At 38.7% G+C, this 16,533-nt stretch overlaps 1 protein-coding gene across 1 annotated transcript in view; it reads right to left on the reverse strand.

The window, feature by feature from the left end:
* Positions 1 to 6,043: 6,043 nt before the first annotated feature.
* tsnare1 (T-SNARE Domain Containing 1) overlaps positions 6,044 to 16,533 on the reverse strand; it is a 200,351-nt gene continuing 189,861 nt past the window's right edge. Inside the window, exon 12 of the mRNA XM_051407353.1 lies at positions 6,044 to 7,662. The gene's annotated coding sequence lies outside the window, so the exon portion shown is untranslated. The remainder of the gene's footprint in view (positions 7,663 to 16,533) is intronic.

The following is a 16,533-nucleotide window of genomic DNA, read 5'->3' on the forward strand; positions in this document are numbered from 1 at the left end:
AAAATATTTAATGCAAATAAGTTCTAGCTGAGAACTTTCCCCAGACAACCACGGATCAGTTGATTAACATGTAGTGACACATAAAAATGAATACTACAATATATTGTACATACATTGATTATAATAAGGAAGTCCACTTCTACTGCTGTTTTAACAAGTCTCTCTGTTGACAAAAACAGCATAGTCCAGTAATGACGCTGGAGACGAACCTGTCCTCTATTGTAACAACACATTCTTCCTCTGGGTTCCTCTCCTGAAATAAACCTTCGTTAACATTCCAGACATTGACCAGAAGTGATAACCGCTCCACCTGGCATTGAAATTCCCCTCAGCCCACATTTCCTGGGAGATTTATCCCCTTGTTCATGCTGTATTTACAGAGGCAGCAGGCTATCAGACAGTAAACTGCTGTGAGCAATCAAGACCATGGTTAAGTTTGTCCAACAACCTGCACAGAATGAAATATAGAAACAGAGCCACAAGGTAGGGAAAGCCTGACTTTGATTGCTTTTTCAAATGTTTGAAAATGCTTTTTTTTAAGCCATTTTCCTATTATTACTACATATTCATTGAATTGAAAATGAAATGGAATATAACCCTATAAAAGAACCTTTTCTCTGGCCTCTCTCAACAATAACAGGCAAAAAAGAGAATGAATTGCCATTTTTATGTTACATAAATGCCTGAGACAAAAGGACAACTACAAGCTCTCCCCTTTTGTTTCATGTCTTTGTTTCCTCCTTTTGTCTATTAAAAACTCCATTAAAAATGAAAAGCTCCGGTGCCGGTGAGTCAGTATGGTTTGAGGAAAATATTACTGATTGAAGTGCGTTGGCACTTTCAGAACCCAATAATTCCAAAACGTCAAGAAAGAGATTGGCAATGATGGACAAATCTGAGAGAAAAAAGCTAACATTCTCAGCACCACTGGTGGAAAGTAAAAGATGATGGGATGTTGGACTTGACCCTCTGGCTGCGCAGCATGTCCTCATACTTATCTGTGTACAGCCCTGGGAAAGAACACACAGCCTGGAGAGACTAACACACAGCATAATCACCCCTCTTACAGATCAAATTAAGCCCATTACTATCTCTAAACACCACCTCCTGCTAGAAACGTGAGGCAGTGAGGAAGAGAGGAAGACTGTCTGTCTGCTGTTGATTAACTCGTCCTCCAGGCCACCAAAGACATGCAACATGTGGCTCACCTGTTCCCTGCTGAATGTATGAGTATGCATTTACAGATAGGTGACTATAGGCCTTTTTCACTACAGGAATTTAATGAATTGCAACTTAAGGTGTAGCCACTGTCTGAGGTTCTTGTTGTGTCCCAATTGTACACCTCTGTGGGGGCGAGTTCCTGAACCTGAATTTCAACACTCCAGCTTCCAGGTACTCTCGACTTTACTGTATTTTATTTTCTCTTAGAATTGATTCTCTCTCCACAGTTACTACGCTGTCACCTCCCTGATTTCTGACTCATAAGAACATTGTGTTTGGGCCTGACTTGGTCCTGCCTTACTATGACAATGCCCCATCCACAGAACCATTGACAGTATGTATAGTGGAAAGACCTTATGGTTCTATGAAGTGAAGCCAGTGCGGAAATGTCTTAACCTTCATTCTATGTAATGACCAGCAGGGGGCAGCTCCATGGGCTGCAAAAAATAAATTTGATAGTATTGAGTCTTATTGATAAATGAGCTGACTTCTCACTTGATTTATGAGCTCAGTAAACAGTTTACCCATGAGTTTATAGTCTCAATCTCTAGTTTCAGTCTTCTTCCATACAGCATGATGCTCATTCAGTAGATTATGGTCCAATTTAGAGTAAAATAGACCATCTCAACCAGCTTAATGCACCAAACTCAGATCAAACTGTCAAACTAGGCAGTGCTGATCAGGGCAGCACCACTAACTGCAAAATAACATGGCTACGGCCATCATGCCAAATTTGAGGCTTCAAAACGAAACTCCACAAAGCAATGGGGAACGTCTTGATAGAGTCACACTTGCACAGAACACAAGGGATCGCTGCATGGGAGATCATGGAGTGACGCATTAATGCTCTTTAGCCTGGCATTGCAGACTAATTCACAAATGTAAATTCTACAACCTTTCAGTTCATTTTCGATTTCCAAGGGGTGTTGTCACCAAGCGCACAACAAAATGCCTCTGGATAAAATTGGATAGACCTATAACCAATCACAGCAATGTAACATCGCTCTGATTGGCTTAGTTGGTAAATTAAATTTACCAAAGATTTAAGTACAGTTGTTTGTTCTTCTTTTAGAGAAAATATACTATCCAGTTTGTTTAATTCTGATGTGATTGAACCAAATCAGTTCCACATCAGCTGCTTGGTGGTTTATGAAAATGCTTCAATGGCCAAAAAGTTTGTGCTTCTTTGTATAGTTTTTGTCAGATTGGCCTGACCAGATCCAGGACTGGTGGAAATCTGTCTGGATGGGAAGGTAGCCAGACTTGTCTGCTTCCCAGGCAAAGCACTCTCTCCACCATCATTAAAACACTCAATAAAGGGGGGAACATCTTTTGGTGGAATGCAGATCATCCATCCAGTAGAGTTTCTGCACTCAGTTAACAAACCAACTAATCTGTCATCATGAGCTTAATGTGTATATTGTTGAATTAATTTTATGTTAATTCAACTTAAAAAATGTTAAATTTTTAGATCAATTTCAGAAATTGTAAGCATGAGTTTGTATGATATGAAATGATTTGAATGAATGCACATTAGCAGGCATGGCCTGAGGGTTAAACTCTCCAGAGACACTTTCTCACTCATTAATGATGGAAACATGTTATGTGTCTTTTCATGTGTGCTAAGTGACAGTTGTTTCTCCTCATAATAACGAAAATAGTCATAAACATGATGAGGGTTTGTTATCAGTTCAGTCCCTGCCCCACTACACTTCTAAGCACCGTCACATGTATGAGCTCCAGGAGCAGCCACAGCTATGTGGCCTTTGTGGCAAATGAAGGAGTGACTCTTTAAATGGGGAACCTGGATTTATGTTGGTCACAGGGGTTAACAACAGTCATGTTTTGGTACCTCTGCTGTAGGTTTTGATTTATAGTGTCTATATTCACCTGTTGACAGCACCACGACAACACTAGGTGTATGAATTGTGGAATACTTACATTCCCCGCAGTAAATGTGTGTCCTTTAATTCACTTTTTGATATACAGAGTCATGACTGAAAGACTTTGTTTGTTTTTTTGTTAAGTGTGCTACTGTAATATCAGTGTTTACTGAGCCTTTGTTCAACCAGGTTCATGTCATCTTCACTCTTAATCTTCACCAGCATCACACAGCAAAAGGGGAATCTCAAGAACACAAAAAAAGCCTTGTTTCTTATTTTTTTTAAATAATCTTGTCAATCATGTTTTGCAATAGAAACATAATCTGGTTTTAAGAAAAATAATCCAACTTTGTTTTAAGATATTACAGCTCCTATTGAGCTAGATTTATCCAGTAACACATTTACAACAATGGTTTGCATAAAATCCCAGCAGAGGAACACAATTTTCTTCCTTATTTTAAGATTAAGACCACTTCTCAGTGTAGGAGAAAGTAGTCTTGTCCCAGTGTTTGAAATGAAGCAGCTGTTGAGTTTCTCATTGTTTTCATAAAAAATGCTCAAAATAAGAATTCTTCTGGTGTCTTGATTTAAGACAAAGTCACTTATTTTTATGTGTTATTTGTATATAATACAATACAATTTGAGTATATTTAAGAATATTTGGCTTGTTTATAGAAGGGCTGCTTTTGCAGTGCAGAAGAAAACACAAGCAACTCAATCACAGGCCTTGTTGCCTCCATGTCATATCTCTATATCTGCCATAGACTCAATGTGTTGTTAATGCATGACGATAAACCTGCTGGATTCTTAGTTTCCTTAACACTGTGCTCCATAAATGTTACATTTCCATACAGAAACATTATTCTAGTACCGATTTCTGACTATGCTATATTCCCTGACTTGCATATGGCTTAATATAGATGAATTAACTGTACTTATCCAGGCTGTAATGAAGCTAGAGAAGCAATTTTTTGTTGTCCTACTAAGAGCCACCTGACTCTTCTGGTAAAAACATTTCAGAGCTCTCTCTGTAGTGGGCACATCAAAATGAAGTTGATATTAATTTTTTCTCATCTGACTCTGGTATTGACAGCTACTGAGCATATTTCTCAATGTTGTGACTTTTCTTTAAAGTTACTAATAGGCTATTGACTGTTGGTCCAAATTCAAGCATAGAGGTCTTGGCAGAACTTATCCATATCTCATGGCTGGTTTTTATACAGCATTCTATGGTATTTTCATGTGACAAAATTGTAATTTGTAAAAACTTGTATTTAACAGGAAAATATGGAACTTTAACCATAAAGTCAACAATACTAATATCCTTTTATTGTTACTCTAATGCAGGACAAGGCTGTTTATCAGAGTGAAGGCTTTTTCAAAGAAATTAATGAAATGCTCAGATATAGGCTTACTGTTTGTGTATATATATATATATATATGTATATATATATATATATGTATATACACACACATTAATACACATATATACGCACATATATATATATATATATATATTACGGAAGCCCTAAAGGGCCATGCATTCATACATTTTATTTCCTCCGTTTTCCCGTGATAATGAGTTAATTTTCTCGAGATCTCGAGATAATGAAACTCTGTACAAGTATTCTCAGCATTATGGTAATTGCGGACAAACAGCGTATTCACTTCCGGTTTTCAAAATAAAGGTATTAAGAACAGTAAGCTATAATTCGAACCTACATTTAAAATAAAATATGTTACATTAAAGTGTTTCATGCGCCCATGATGAATAAAAAAACATACTTAATATCAAGCATTTTACTGCACCAATGTGGAGAAATGCCAAAACAAAAGTTCCATATTTGTACCTCCAAGTGGCATCTTTTCTAGTCCCATATTTGATCATTCGGTACTGTAAAAACACATTGCTCAATAATTCCTGGCTATGGATGGTATTTCTGACTTCTGCACATCTAAGACTACAAGCATACTTAATATCAAGCATTTTTACTGCACCAATGTGGAGAAATTCAACAATAAAATCCCATATTTGTACCTCCAAGAATAAGATAGATATTAATAGATATTAAGTATGTTGTTTAGCTCATCATGTAAAAAAACACTTCAATGCTAACATATTTTATTCCAATGTAGCTATGGATGGTAGCTACTGTTCTTAATACCTTCATTTTGCAAACCTAAGTACTTACAAGATTCTACGCAATTACCATAATGCTGAGAATACTTGTACACTCAGAATTTAAGTGCGGCTGATTTGACCACGGAGATCGGAGTAACGGCTGGCTTGACTGCAGTTATCATATCACAGTCATTATCTCAAGATCTCAAATTAATTATATCGTTATCTCGGGAAAACAAAGTTTCGAGATCTCGAGAAAATTATCCCGTTAAACAAATGAAATTAACTCGTTATCACAGGAAAACGGAGAAAATAAAATGTATGAATGCATGGCCCTTTAGGGCTTCCGTAATATATACATATATACAGTATATATTGTTTTAGTTAAGTTAAAATCAAGAAGGTTTAGCGACCCACTGTGACGCTTTGAGGACCCCCATGTCAAAATCACCTGGTCTTCAACCCCATTGAAAAAACCACCTAAACCCCACTATTATCTGAGACTTATCTTACACTTGTAGTGCACACATTGTAGCTCACATGTCAAACTGAGATATATAGAGGTCAGTTTAAAGGCAACTATCTACAGTTCAGATCATTTTAACAAATGATCAAAGTTCGTATGTTACAAATTAGCTGTAGTTAACTGTGGTGCAACATGTGCACATTTTAATCAGGTTCCACTTGCAGCTACGTTTACACCCCTACAGTTCTGGTTGCTAGACCCCTTCTAAACTGCCTATATAAGCTAGTCAGCTGCCAAGAGACAGAAACAGGATGTATATTAAGACTTTCTTAACACAAACGAAGCCAGAACTTTCTCTTGCTCCTGAACTTAGACTTTTATTTGGGGAGATATATTTGGTCAAACAATAGTTACTAAATACAAACGCTACAGTATAATACTGCTTAAATTACACTACAAGCTGATAAATATTAAGTTAAATTCAGTAAAAATACATAAAAGAAACAGAGCATACAGTACAGCAGTAAAGACAGTAAAGCTAAAGCTGCCTCGTCTCACCCTGAAACTCCTGTTCCACTTTCATCTGCTTATCTGATAAAACACAAGTTAGGAGCTGAAAGGTGTGTGATATACAACTATAACCCTTCATGTACCAAGACATAAAACACCCCAGCTCGTGCCTCTGATCTAATCACCGAATAGCTTGTTTGCAGTCACGTGATTCTGATGGAAGCGTGAAATTTAGTTCACGTTCAAAGCCACCAGACTTATTTTGATAAAAACATTACTTTAACCCTGCAGTACACGGGAGTTCCTGGTCTACCGCTCCTTCAATCGCTTAGTTTGTTTGTGACAAGGTAAAATGACTGTTATTGTCAAAGGGGTCTGGCTTTGAAGAGCGCATAGATGGATATAATGGCTTCAGTTCCCTGTTTGAAAGGTGCTGTCTGACGGCAAGGTAAAGTGGTGAAAATATTCTGAATATAGTGTACAACTAACCCTATATAGATAGTTTAAAATAGGCTACGTTTTGCTGCTGCCCCGTCAACAGAAGTACTTGCATTTTCTGTTTTACCTGCATTTTCTGGTTTTGAGTGTTTGTGATAATGCTTCCTGCGAGAAAAGCACTTCATGCCTTCCATCAGCAGTTTGCGCCACAAGAACACAGTGACATGGTGTCACCTACAAACAAGCTATTGTCCCCTCCTAAGTCCTGCCCCTTTTTGCTCTGTGCTCCAATAATAGGTCACTGATTTTTCACAGAATTTTCAAAATGGTTAAAAAGATAAAAGTAATATATATTCACCTATTAAGTTAGCTAATGTTGGCATAAAATTTTCTAACTAGCGAACTAACAAATAATGTAAATTAACAGGCTGGTTACCTTTTGCTATCATTAGCTTTCAGATGTAACTAGCAAACAATTGATCAGATTAGATTAGCTAGATAATAATAATACTAATTTTGCTAATATTAGCTAGCTCAGTTAAGATGTAGTATATCGCTTTTATTTTTTAAATCATCTTTAAAATGTGGTTGTCTTTTCAACACAGATGAGCCAAGCACATAGCATACCTCAGTCCAGAAAAGGTTGACCGAGGTTCTGATCAAGGCTTGCTCAACTGTTATTGGAGGACAGAGCCAAAAAGGGGCGGGACTTACGAAGGGTAAATTCACATTTGTGACTATAGCTTTGATGATAACATTCAAGTCACAGAAAACATCCACAGCATTAAAACAAAAAGCACAATGATGATTACATGAGAGGCTCAGACTGGGGCTAACTCTTGACAAATTGTTATGCTGAGAAAGGCCTCCATCCCCAGACTGGTCCACATGTAAACAGAGGCAGGGATGATGGAGTAGACATGTTCTTGCAGGGCAGCTCCCTCCTACTGGAAACCAGCTGCTCAGGTCAGGGATCAGACTGGGCAGGAGCGCTGTGGTGACACTGTAATGACAGCAGCTACCTGTAAAACACAAGCAGAGCAGACAACAGGCATCAATCACCCACTAGACACCATCGCCTAATGCTAAGCAATGGCGCCTTCGCAAAGCACACAGAGGATGCACAGAGCCTTACAGGAGGCCTGCCTCAGGCTTGTTATTCACCTTCATCTGTGAATTATTAATTGGTAAGAAACCAATTTGTTCTTTTTATTCTAAAAGTGTCACAGGTTGTGGGAAGTAATTTATGATTGGTGGTCAACGGCTGAGTTTTAATTAAGTCCAGGCCAGAGTTCACAGTGCTGGAGATGGAAGTGGTTCATTAATCACCAACTAGCAGACTAGCCCAGTACATGAAAGGCCAAAGCGCATCGCTTTTATCTGAATTACAGTTAATAGTTGGCCAACAGGAAACATGTAAGTGAATTAAGCCCTGTGAGGAAGGAGGATTCTGAGGATCATGTTGGCGACATAAATTTAATCCGATCAAAATATGGATTTAGAATGAATTCAGGTGCTTCCCAACATGGATTAATTAATATATGATCAACAAACTGAGAGGTATGACTCTTATTGATTCAAGTCACCGCACAATGAAAGGAAACGTCACGATTTCACGTAACAAGCATACCTGTCAGTTAACGAAAATAACTTAAAGATTGTAGGAAACTATTGTTAGCAAGCAAAAATGACAAAACACTGAGGCTTCTTGAAAGTGTTAGAAAAGGCAGTATTGGGCATAGAATCAGTGAGCTTTAGATTGTGCTGAGTCACTAGTACCATGTCAGAATGGTACCATGGGTAGCGATCAGTATGGTAGTTTTGTGCAGAAAACATTGGGAAACCACCTAAAATATGCAGCAAATGAACATATTTGTTGACCTGAAACATCACCAAACACTTTCTGCTATCGTTTTTTTCATCAGAGTGCTGTCTGAGGCTGTTTCCCATTTCCTTACAGTCCATTTATCAGTCATGTGACTGATAAATCACCATAGATACAGCATTATCATCATCCATTTGTTAAAAAGTACCATTTACAATGTACCATTACTCTATGCAAATCAAACATAATGATAAATATTAAATACAAATTCCCAGCAAAAAAATACATAGCTATATTTTGTTAGTTTATATTTAATTATATATATTAAAAATATATGAATACATGTATTTAATATAAGCATTAATACAATGTTTGCTATATGCTTAGTCAGCATATTTACAGATTTACAGCTTTACAGAAAGTGGCTTGAAAGTGAAATTATGAAAAGCTGTCACTGTAGGCAATAATGGTAAATCGTACATTTAGTAACACATAAGAAAAGACTCAGCATTGCCAGCTGCACAATATCTGTCAGTGTTTAGGAGACCCAACAATTCACTAGAGAATATCGTGTCAATGTTTACCTTTTGCCTCTCCTAGACGTGAAAAGTACGTGTGTGTAGGTGCAGTATAAAAAGTAATGGTGCAAACAACCACAGGATTTCCACCCAGGAGACCGTTGTCTTGTCAGGTACAAAATGCAACTTACACTGTTTTCTTAAAGCCAACCAAACCACAACCTCAGCAAGCTTCAGCTTGGCGGTCCTGACTCCACCAACTCCCAGCTAATCCAAAATTGGTCATAGATGTGGAGCGTGGGTGAAGCAGAGGCGGGCTGAATGAAGCCTGGTTACTGAAACCAGATGGCTGTGATGGCACCCACCTGTCAGTCAAGAGAGCCATGCCAATCTTAATCCTTAATATAATTTAAACAGGTGAGTTATATAAAAATTAACCCCCAGTACAGTTGTAACAATCGGAACAATTAGCTATAATGACCAAAATCACTTTTTGTACCAGGCTGTAAACATGTTTATTTCTGCTGTAAAGGAGGGCCTTGTGGAGATTGACCTGCTTTCGTAGCCAGTCTCAAGTGGCCGTTAGAGGAACTGCAGTTTTTGGCACTTTGCTGTTGCATTAGTCAGCTACAGAAGGTTGCTGTTTGGCTGTGACATGATTCTTGCTCAGTTCTTCACAATTCAGCCTGAAAGTTTATCTTTGTAAAAGTCTCTCAGCAAAACAATTAAGCACCAGATGACAGTCTACCAAAGACACATGGATGATTGCGCAGACACAAGGGTCACCACTAAACTGCTACAGACGTCTGCTCTATTGTACAATCAACCTGAAACTCTTCTCATTTCTTTCTTTATCCAGACCCTAACCTCCAATCAGACGCTTCCAGACGATCATTGAATGAGCTGCCTGTAGCAACGTCCCATCTTTTATTACTGCTGCTGAGGCCTGCAACTGACTGACCTCACACACACACACACACACACACACACACACACACACACACACACACACACACACACACACACACACACACACACACTCACAGTCCATTTAGAATGGAGAAGAATTAAAGAGAGCAGCACAGACACACTCAGGAACAAATTTTATTTCTTTTCATATAATATATTTTTTTATGTAGCAGTTATTTTAATTTTTACTGAATTGCACTCAGACATTCTAGCAATACCAGTAAAGAAGATTAAATTGAATAGAGCTAAGGGAAGAAGGCAAATAAAATTGTGTTTCCCAAGTTCTTTGATGGACTCAAGGGCTTCCAAATATTGAGCGATAAAGAAAAGATTAAAACTGTATTAGATGAGCAGAGCCAGGGAGTTCAAATTGACTTTTTCTACATATTTCTGAAAAAAAAAAAGCAATACAAATTTGAAAATTAAAACAAAGGGATTCCTCTTGTGACGGAAGTGACGTGCTAATAATGCAAACCAACAGACAGGTAGATCCTATTATCCACAGAGATGTTTGGGGGAATTTGGAAAATGAAAACCAGAGCGAGAGGGGATCACTGAGAGTGACGCGAGAGAGGCGAGCACGAGGAGGGGAGGGTGGAGCGAGAGGGAGAAAATAGAGAGAGCTGTAGGGAGAGGGAGAGTGATGAGAGGGCTATGAAGTTTGACAGGAGAATGAACATGACTACACTGCAGAGCTCGTCCATGAAAAGACCTAAGGCGTCCGTCAGATTGGTGATTTTGTGCCCATCTGCGCAATGTTCCAATGACCAACTGGAAGGACGCCAGTTTAGGAGGAAAGGAGGTGGATAGAGCAGATTTATGTCAAGGTAGATGTGAGTGTGTGTGTGTGTGTGTTTAGGGTGTGTGTGTTGTACAGAGAGAGAGAGAGAGAGAGAGAGAGAGAGAGAGAGAGAGAGAGAGAGGGGGGAAAGATAGATATTTTTGTAGAGATCAGAGGCCATGGGGTGACCGTGTCTGTTGGCTCACCCAGTCAGAGAGCGCTGCCAGTCACGGCCACATCAAAGCTCTGCCTGCCTGCCACCACAGAGAGCAAACCCCCTCTACTTCCGCAAGACACACACAAAAACACACACGCACACACATTTGTATGTATTCATCTCTCAGCCCATAATCCTGCTGGCAACCTTCACCACTACTTGCTCTTTGTTATAACCTTTACCTCAGCCTTGAAGACTAATCTTGGTTTATTCAAGTTTATTTTCGTAGTTATGGACATCATTTCAGTTCACCAAATTACCTGCTTAGATCTGTGCAAGACACACAAGCGGTAAGATGATCAGTCAGGCTGTAAACAAGCAGACAGTTTATCCAGATTATCTAAACATTTATGTGAAAGCTAAACTGTTGGTTTAGGTTAAAAGTCCAGTGTGTAACATTTAGGAGCATCTATTGGCAGGAATGGAATATAATATTCATAGGTATGTTTTCATTAGTGAATAACCACCTGAACATAAGTAGTGGTGACTTTGGATCACATTGTTGTTTTAGGAGTTTTTAAAAAATGTGACAATGGTCGAATTTCTGTTTGGACTTTTTTGGAAATTCAAGCAGCTATAATATATTTTTTATTAGAACTTGGTATCAAATGACGATGTAAAAACAAATGTAAAAAGCTATTGTGAGTTTCAGCACACTGTTTATCTGTTTAGCACAACTTTACTATTTTGGGTTACCCCTCAGCACTCAGAGTTACTTTTGGCTGATTGACAGGTCATTCTCAGTGAGTCAAACTAGGCATTGCTGATCAAATATGAATCAATATTCTGTTAATGTGTTGACTATTTCTCTATCTAACAAGTTTATCTGGAATATGAGAATGTGTGTGACCAGACAAGCCAGTTGAGTTGAAAGCAAGCTTATCACACAGTATGTCACCAGCAAAAAACCAATATGGCAACGGCCTCAAAAATGGTACTCCACAAACCAATAAGTGATCACACACAATAGGTTCACACTTGGTAATAGGTAAAAGTAGGTCTAAGTTGAACCAGGAAGTGGGTCTGTAAATTGTGCTGGGTGTTTACAACAGACAGTTTGGGCAAATATACCATTCACCTTCGTTTCCTCTTTCAAATAAGTCTGAATAAACTGTGATTTTTTACAACCTGTGAGATCCTCTGACTGATCTGCCTCACTTCTTGTACTATGGCACTATGTTCCTAGATCTCAGCAATTACCTTTGTGAACACAGTGACAGGAATGAAGCCCAAAACTATGAAAATCGAGCCCAAGTTGCAATAAACTGGCATTGTCCTTTCGCACAAAGATAGGCACTAGTGTTGGTGACAGATGTCTTTTATTTTTATTGTGTTTTATTGAATTTAGACTTGGCTCTGACTCATACAAACTGATTCATGGACAAAACTAAAGCCCTTTAAAGATTGCCAAGTTGATTTTTACAACTCTCCCTGATCCTTTGATGAATTGTAATGAGCACCCGCCAGCCACAGGTGTGTGACATCCCATGAATCAATACACATACAAAGCTGTGTTGGTCTTAACATTGCTTTCACTAGACCCTTACTGAGAGGAACTGCATCAAATGTAGAAAAAATCCAATGCAGGGGACTGACTATGTTGAAGGTATAATGCTCCTCAAAATATACCCACACAAGTCAGTGTTTTTATAGCTGTAAGAAACTTAGCTTGTGCTAATGGTGGTGAGTCACAGCATCATCCAAACACTTCCCCTATTTCACCAAGTTCAAATAAGTCCTCCCATCCAACAATAGGCTACATCAAACAAACATCAAAAAGTCCAATACTAAATAACAATGTGATCTATATATGAGTGAGGCAGTTATAGTGGTTCATCCCAGAGTGTTGGGAGATTTAGAGGTTTCAATCTGGTCTAGATCAATACAGACTCATTGGGTGGGTCAGCGCTGTCCTGCCCCATTTCCACAACATAGTGTCCAGATGCAGGAAGCTAATAGCTCATATCAATCACAGCCAAAACTGGTTCCATGGCACCGCCATTGATTGTCAGTCAGCAGCAGGATGAATGGCATCTCTTTAATGTTGTGGAGACCAAGCCAACAGGGTCTGTGTGGTAGAGGGGTGAAATGTCCAGAGGTCCTCACAAGACTGAAAGCTTTATTGGTGAATGTGTTCCCTCAATAAATCACATTAGGGATATGGGAGTCCTAGGAAGGTCTACAAAAACTCCTCACAAACAACTTTAAATTTAAAGTGACTAAACCGTGGTTGCACAGGCCATACTATAGTGGATTTGATTGTTTTCGACTATTTGTGATGGCAAATGGCCATCAGCTCCAAAACATTTTCTCACTTTTCAGTCTATTGCAAAGATAGAACTGTAAACGACAGTAGCACCTTATCAAAATGATCTACACAACTCTCTCTTGTTGCAGCAGCATTTAAAACCAACACCAACCAATACGGTCAAAGATTCTCTTTCTAGTCTTCCAGATTTGGAATGAGATTTCATATCATATCACAGCCAGAACCCCTCTTTGTCACTTCAGATGCACATATAAACACAGACTGACGGACTGTCATCATCACCACCCACGTGCCCCATCATATCTCTGTCTGCTGTTTACTGTTTTTCATGTTTCTTTATTCATAATGGCTGATCTCATTTTGTATTCTTTTATTTTTGGCATTTGTTTTGTTATCCATCGTCAACCCGGTCTCAATCCAGAGCCGTCAAAAACTGCCGCTTGGTCCCTCTGCTTTAAAATATGACACTGTAGGTACCCCTCTTGCATCATTTCTGGATGTGCAGGGCTCTGTGGTCAAGTAAACAAGGAATATGCTAAATTGCAGGCTTAACAGTTGCAGTTTTTTTAGGTTCAAGCACAAAAACTACTTGGTTAGGTTTAGGAAAAGGTTGTATGTTACATCATGTACTTGAGTACAGGAATAAACTTGCGTAACAAACCTGACTTTACTTAAGTTATTCAAAAGAAATAGTTTATTTATGATTTCACATGAACATCAGCCTCCTGGGTTAAAATCACGTGTGAGAGTCATCCACTCACCCCACCTCCTCCATATGTGGACTTGCACTACATCACCTGACTTTGACGGTGGAAATTACACTACAGATCCAGAAATTACGCAAGAGGGATACCAGCATCATATTTTCAAGTGGAGGCCTACTGCAGTATTTGACGACTTGGAAGAGAAACCAGGTTGCCAGTGTGTAGGATTTAGTGGCATCTAAGTTTTAAATTGCAACTAACGGAACACCTCTGGTGTCTGTAGTTGAAAACCTGGGAATGTGAATGTGCTCTGAAGTGCATAGGAAATAGTATGGTGGCCCCATAAAACTCGCTAAGAATATGAAAAATGCAAAAGGCCCTATCTAGAGCCATTGTACTGTGTTTTCTTAACCTTAGAATAGCCATTTTATCTCTAACCATTCCCATATTTAGGTGTTTAAACATACCTACGAATATAATATTCAATTTCTGTCAATAGATCCTCCTCAGTGTTACACACTGGACTGTTATTGAGCCGGCCCTATAACACGATTATTTTCACTTTCCTTTTCTACGTAAACAAATGAAACTTAACTGATACATATGGCATATACTGTGAGAAAACATACAAAAAAAAAATTAATAAACCAACACCACATTGACTGATATCCCCTTGAGGGCACAATAGAAAAACCTGATTTATAAATATTAAAACATTTCAAGATTATTAAAACGACCCGACACCAGTTTGATTCAACGGAGTGTGTCAAAGAAAAAGGAAAAATAAAATAAAAATGGAGATTTCTGTTTTTGCAAATGACATGTCTGATAAGAAAATCTCAGTCCAAAATGAAAAGGGTTCCCTCTCTGAAGAATGAAGAAAGAGATATTTTCAGCAAAGTTTCAAGGAGGAGAGGTCAAAGGAAAGGTCATTGCCACTTCATGATTGTGAAGCAGCACATTGTTCTAAAAGAGCATTCATTGTTAGTGAACATACACTAAAAAAAGTGCACTGACCTTAACCTATAATTATTTATTTTTTAATTCAACAATGATTGTACTTCATTATTACATTCTCAGTTGCAATGTTTTGTATCTCAACTGAGATCTCAACAGAGGCTGCATTCTGACCTTAACCACACCAAACATCTGTATACTAACATGCTAAACCCGGACAGTAACTGTGGCACAACATTACCTGCTAAACATTAACCCATTCAATGAATGTAACTTTTCAAGGATTTCTAGATAATATAACTCACTCCACCCAAATGCACAAACTTAATTTACTTGGATGTCTATAAGCCAATCACAGTGCTCCACATCATGGAAAGTTGACTGCCAAGTCGAGTTGAGTGAGGCGCAAGGAAGCGTAAGGCGCACTTTAAAACACATTTGTTAGTACATTTAAATTGTGTCTAAAGTAAACACTAAATGTTTCTTATACACGTTTTGAGTGCAAATTATTTTGTGAATGCATATAGAGTAGAAATCCACCATTCAAAATATATTGTTTTGTGTTTGGAACATAATTGGATTCTGAAAAGGATGGCAGTATGATCATGTTAGCACATTGAAACAGCTTAGAGCCTTCAGCATGTAGCATCACTGTCTTAACACAAAATGAAATTTTTGGTTCAGTTCGGTTTTGCCTGTGGACTGACTCAATGACAATGACTTGTCAATCAGAAGGTGAATGGTAAATGGACCTGTACTTGTATAGTGCCTTTCTAGTCTTCTGACCACTCAAAGCGCTTTTACACTACGTGCCACATTCACCCTTTCACAACCGCCACGCCATAAAGCATACCCTGCTTTATGGTCTATTTTACTCTAAACAGGACCATAATTTACTAAATGAACATCATGCTGTATGGAAGAGGACTGAAACTAGAGACTGAGACCATAAACTCATCAGGAAACTGTTTACTAAGCTAATAAATCAAGTGGGAAGTTGGCTCATTTCTCCATAAGACTGTATGGTATTTGTGTATTGCAGCCAATGGAGCTGCCCCTTGCTGGCCTTTACATAGAATGCAAGTTTAAGACACTTCTACGTTGGCTGTCGACGTCACTTTACAGATCTGGAAGCTCTGTCCAAGATCTATGCTGTCCAACGGTAAGTTTTTGGTACTTTTTTAAATTGTGAGAATTGCTGACTGTACTTCTATGACCAGAGTCATCAGTGTGTGACACTAAAAAGTGTTCAAACTGTTTCAAACATACCTCCAATATGTCACTCTAAGCTTTCCCATGGCAGTCCTCACATGATGTGATCCAGCATTAAGCCATCCACTGGAGGATGACACTCATTTCACCTGTTACGGTAATCAGTCAGCTTTAGGTAATCTTAGATCTTCTGGAAAGCCTGTCCATGCTGGGAGCTGAGCAGACAAACAGGCAGTGGAGTGTTTTGCCTGTGTTCTGCAGTGGAAGGAAGGGTGGCATTTTGATTTGATTGGGGATTAAAGGTCACAAGGAAGTATTTAAACGCTCCTGCTCAACTTTGGGCTAATCATTCCTCCACAGCTGTGAGTCGGAGGAGTCGGCAGCGCCCTCAGATCACCGTTGTCACACTGTGTTGTCTCCCACTTTGCGGTGACAGAGCCT

This window comes from Dicentrarchus labrax, unplaced genomic scaffold (assembly GCF_905237075.1).
Source record: "Dicentrarchus labrax unplaced genomic scaffold, dlabrax2021, whole genome shotgun sequence".
Classification (NCBI taxonomy): Eukaryota; Metazoa; Chordata; class Actinopteri; family Moronidae; genus Dicentrarchus; species Dicentrarchus labrax.